The sequence below is a fragment of the Nilaparvata lugens genome, chromosome 2 (genome assembly GCF_014356525.2).
Source record: "Nilaparvata lugens isolate BPH chromosome 2, ASM1435652v1, whole genome shotgun sequence".
In the NCBI taxonomy this organism is placed as follows: domain Eukaryota; kingdom Metazoa; phylum Arthropoda; class Insecta; order Hemiptera; family Delphacidae; genus Nilaparvata; species Nilaparvata lugens.
This window is the reverse complement of record NC_052505.1, coordinates 67,130,190-67,135,605: the sequence shown is the minus strand read 5'-3', so window position 1 is coordinate 67,135,605 and position 5,416 is coordinate 67,130,190. Positions and strand designations below refer to the sequence as shown.

The 5,416-nt window shown below is 37.3% G+C and overlaps 1 long non-coding RNA gene across 1 annotated transcript; it reads left to right on the top strand.

The window, feature by feature from the left end:
* The first annotated feature begins 3,554 nt into the window (after positions 1 to 3,554).
* LOC120350123 lies at positions 3,555 to 4,897 on the top strand. Its single transcript, XR_005570643.1, has 2 exons — positions 3,555 to 4,049; positions 4,755 to 4,897. It is a non-coding gene; the product is annotated as an uncharacterized LOC120350123 (long non-coding RNA).
* Positions 4,898 to 5,416: the final 519 nt, after the last annotated feature.

Genomic DNA, 5,416 nt, shown 5'->3' with positions numbered 1-5,416 from the left:
AAATACTTCGAAATTCATCAGTCCTTTAATGTTACGAAAAGCAATACTATGAAAATGAAAATACAATCGAACCTCTGTATAACGAAGTCGATTATCCCGAGAAAAAATTCGCTGCTGAGAGGTATTCGTTATTGAGAGGTTCTGTCAAGAAAACTGCCACGATCCTATGGATCTTATAATATCGTACCACCCTATCTTCTTCCTACCTGAATTGCCATTATTTTTAGTCTATTGACCTTTCTGCTGAAACTAAAGAATTCCTTGAAAATGACCGTCTGCTTCCTATACACACTACACTTTGTATGTTGAAGTCAAGAAAAAACTTTGTTGTTGAGAGGTCCGAAATTCGTTAAATAGAGGTAAATAAGCAGCAAAAACTCTAAAATGTCATGGGACCAGGTAAAAATTTGTCGTGTAGAGGATTTCGTTAGGTGGAGGTTTGTTATAGAGAGGTTCGACTGTATATTAGTTTGTTCAACATCTTACAGTTTATAATAGACAGGCCCTTATTCACAATTACTTGTGAATAGCTCCTCGAATAACAATGTTTTGAAATACTATTGTTCACGTAGGCTTCAGCAACACCTTTCTGCAAGAAGGGCGTTGGCAGTTGTGCGTGTGTCAAACTGGTTGGAATCTACAATCTACAAATTGACACCCTGGCTCACTAGAGCAACTGTTCAAAGGTAGTTTACAAAGAATAGCTGTCACGAAAGGCAATTCATTCATTTTAAACAAAGACAGCTCATTATTTGACATTGCAGTTGAGAGCGTATTGGAATATCAACATACAATATGATAAACAATATAAAACTAAATTTCGTATTAGGTGGATAAAACAATTCTTTTAGACTCAGTATGAGAAGCAGAAGGTGATATAATTGAAAAAAATAAAATATCCCTAATTCCATGTGCTAAAAATTTTTGTTGGAGAAGATGGAGATGAAGCCCTACCAGACTGTTCTAGGGTCCCAAACTTTGTCCAGGTATTCTATTGTCTAGGCCTACTAGGGGTGGATGCGTTTGTAATCGTGTTATCATGGTTCACTGCAGTTATCCTACAAACTTGTCCTGCACACTCGCACAAGCGCCAATTACAGAGCGGAGGTGCTCAATTAATTAAATTATTAATTAATTAATTCACACCTAATTTACTAATTATTAATCAATTATTTATAATCAATTAATTAAATTGAGGTGACATGGTCAATCACTTTATTATACAATTTTCGTTTGGAAAACTATTTATAAACCTTAAAGATAACAGTAAATCTTTTAATTACCATTGTATCATAAAATCAGGAAACGGGTATTCTACTTTATATGGTTATGAAATGTTTCATAACTATTAGTTCGGAGAACAGTAGAACTCGCTACACTCACTAACATTTATACTCATACACGACTGCCTATTCACACACAAACACACATACAAATTGGATTTAGAGTATGATGATATATGCAATAGGATCGGTGGAGAACGCTGAGAAATAGAAGTTCTCTACACTTTTGAGCTTACAAGCACGATTGGAAAGATAAAAAATCTTACAAATAGACGAACGCTGATTGACTTGAAACATAGAATTCGCTTCGCTCATTCAATAAACATACCTCAATCTGGTCTCCAACCCATTCCAGCATATTGCAATTCCAAACAAAAACCTAACCCCCTAAGCTACCCAACTCTAATTTTTCAACACAAAAATCTGTAACATCAACATGCATGAGCATAACGCCCACACAGCCGCACACAATCATGAATGTTCTATTCTATCTGGTACGATTTGTAAGGTGAAAAAACATACTGTAATACCACGATAAATATGAAGTATTAAATCACTTATTTGAAATATGAAAATATAAAGATAAAACTAAGTGAAAAACATCAGTGAACAACAATATTTACAAAAAATATGCACATACTCTATCACTACGCTTGGCCCTTGATGGAAAAGCTTCCTTCTGACTTGAACGGTCTTTGGCCAAACCAAAAACCTATAAACCCTATAACCCCATTTTTTAGGGTTTGTATGCATAAGAGAAGTCCAGAACCAATTTTCGCATGCAAAATTTCCTTGTACAGAGTGGCCCAAATACCTAATATGTCTGGTTCATTCTCCAGTTCTGAGCTATTACAATCAAATCCAGTCATTGGACAAAAAAAATCCTCTCCTTTTTTACTGTTTTACTGTATATAAAATTCAGAATAAAATGGAATCATTCAGACCTCTATAACTTCAATCAGTTCTATCCTACAGTTTTTCCAAAACGAGTAGAATTTCATGGAAAATCAATTTTGATAAATCCTATAGTATTCAATCAACAATATCTTCCGATTGTCACAATTCAAAAATGTATAATTCAACATCCTACTAGGCGTAATTTTGTGCTCTACAATCTGAGAACAGGTAGAACGCTCTATCTCAAAGATTTTCAGGACACCTCAAGGATCGAAATTTCATTCATAACTTTTGATACAATGTTCGGATCTTCCCGTACGCTCTTTCTTTTCGGCTTGTCAAGGTACCTAGTTGGAAATCATATATCATGAGTCAAGTTCCTAAGAGAAATGGGAAATTTTTTGTTGAGTGTACACTGTACTTCAACCCATATTCCATACACAGAATAACGACAATTTATTTATTCAATGCTGCATATCTTATGAAATAATACAGATATAAAATCAAAATCTAGTCAAGGATGTGAGGAATTTCCTCCTCTTCTCACTCCAATCAACAATACTTTCGATTTCAATACCATTAGAAAGTTACAACCGATTGAAAAAGTGACGATTGAAGTTTTACCATTCTTTCTCAATTTTTAAGTTCAAAATCGCAATATTGTGGATTAAATTAGATTGATTTAAATTTTTTCAATTATTGAATTGAAGTACATAATGTAATAAAGTTACAAAATCTGGCCACTCATTCACTTATTGTTTTCTAGTTCTTGTTGATTAGAAATAAAAATTAATCCTCTTTGTCACTGGAGAAGCAGCGTTCATGCGATCTGGAGAGTTGAGAGTAGCAAGTGATTAGAATAAGAAAAATGAATGTCTAGTCTATGTACTATTAGCAAAACAATGACATAGACATACATGCCTCAAGCCACAAATGCTGTCAGCAGTTGTTTTGCTGGGGGGAGAGAGTGGTGTGAACTGGTTTGTTGGAGAGGGAAGTGTAGGATGCCAATGACTCCCCACTACGTCCCCCTACTACAGTACTAACTCAGCTCAGACAGAAATCGTCATTTGCGTATACAAGCGCTTTCTACCGGTATAAGTGATACTACACATAAGGCGAAACAATAGTCGGTAAGAATGTTCCCTCTGATCCCTTCTCTGTGGAAAAGGCTTAATGCAAGTTGTAGCAGTGTGACGTAGATAGCGATGGCAGCAAACATGATACAACCAACGTGATACTGTATCATTCGACAGGCAACAGATGGGAAAAATCGCGGACACTAAGGGGCGATTGCTGAGATCGGGTCTGGCTAACCCGGCGCAACGTTGGTCTAGCGCAACTTTGGTCTTCTATTCAATTCAAATTCATTTTATTTTCAGAAAGTACATTTTACAATAATTATATTCCCCTGAAAATTACTCCTCTAATATGGAACAAGTCCTTGTTTAGAGGAGGAGTTAATACAACATTTAGTACAATTTGCAACAATTGGTACAATACAAGAAAGAAGTGGTTAATCTTCTACAGCTGTAGTTTAAGCCCAGGCCACATCAAACTCGCTCCCGCGGCGGTAGCGAAGTTAAAAAACTCGCTTTCCATGTTATTAAAATTGAGCAGGCCACACCGAGCTCGCTCCTGCAGAGGGAGTACCTCGGCGGTAATTTCACTTCACCGTGCCAGGCGAACTTTTGAAACATCTGCTGGTGGTACTACCGCAGAGGTAGCGAGCTCGGCCTGCCTTGCACAATTGAATAACATGGAAAGCGAGTTTTAAAAGTTTGCCTTCGGTAGCGCATGCGCAGGATACCTAGACTCACACTTGACAATGAGTCATTCGCATGTCACATTATTTCTAAGTAATTTTAGGTCTGTTCTGGCCAGAGAACTCGAATTGTAGCGCCAGAATGCCAGACTGCAGTTCTGCCAATAGTAGGCTTGTGTTTGCGCCAGCGCAGACTGTCCTGCTGCTTTGGCCTTGCGCCAGAATGCCAGACTGCAGTTCTGCCAATAGTAGGCTTGTGTTTGCGCCAGCGCAGACTGTCCTGCTGCTTTGGCCTTGTCGTCCTAGTTTTGTCTGTCTTGTCTCGTCAGCCTGTCTTGTTGCAAGACCAAAATTGTGTTTGTCATGTAATTTCGATCGGAAATTTCTTGTAAATAATTGTTTGAGTGTTGTGTGTGTGAATTATGAATATAACAGCGTAAATAGTATTGAATTGAATTAATTTGAATTTATAAAGAATCCAGTTTGAGCTTTGTTCAAAACACAGTGCATAGCCTGCAAGTTGAATGCGAAAAGGCAGCCCGGAAGCCAGAACCTGTCTTTTCCCAGACTTTGTCCCACCCTGAATTTTGACCAAAACACCTAATAAAGGCTTCAAAGGGCAAGTAGTCAAGATTGGAATAAATTTGGTGAGTTTTGCTCTTTTTTATTGTTCATTAATGCAGAGTTTAACTGTACAAATAACCTGGCTCAAATTGAAGATTAAATTTTGCCCCTTGTTTGTATTTGATTATTTAAATAGTAAATTATAGTCCTCTGGTAGCTCTAGCCTGAGCTTTGTTCAGAACAAGGTTGCTCAAATTAATTAGCGTCATGTCCACTGTCGATCACTTCTGGAGGGGATGTGCGTAAACTTGTGAAATTATACATCAAATTGGAGAGAATTTTATGCTCTATAAGCTCATGATCAGCATGTATTTTTCCCATCGATATTCAAAAAGTTATAAGAGCTAAAATAGCAAAAAATTGAGGGAAAATGTGTTTTTTTTTCAAAAATGTCACATCTCCTAACCTGGCGCCGCAGTGCAGGATGGTTTCTTACAGCTTGGCGTTGTTGTCATTCGAGATGGATGTCTGGCTTGGAAGTGTTTCGGCCGTATTGCAGGATGACAATGGTTGCCGGAAGATCAACAGCTGGATTTTTTTCGTTATTTTTTGTGATAGAGAAATTCTGATTGCAGATTCGTTCTCAGCAACCCCAAGTTTAGCCTAAAGGCTCAGAATGTCAACAATGTTTTTAAATAATTAAAAATCATCATGAAAAGTCATTAATATGGTAGTACACCACGTTTCTGGAAACTTTTTACTGGTGACTGGAGTTTATAGGCAACACAAAAATAAAAATAATTGTGAGAAAGAAAACTGCTGATGAACGCAGATAAGACCGCCACTCCATTGTTCTATTGTCTCGGCTGCTTGGCTGAGCCTGGCTGGAGGGATCAAATAACTGACT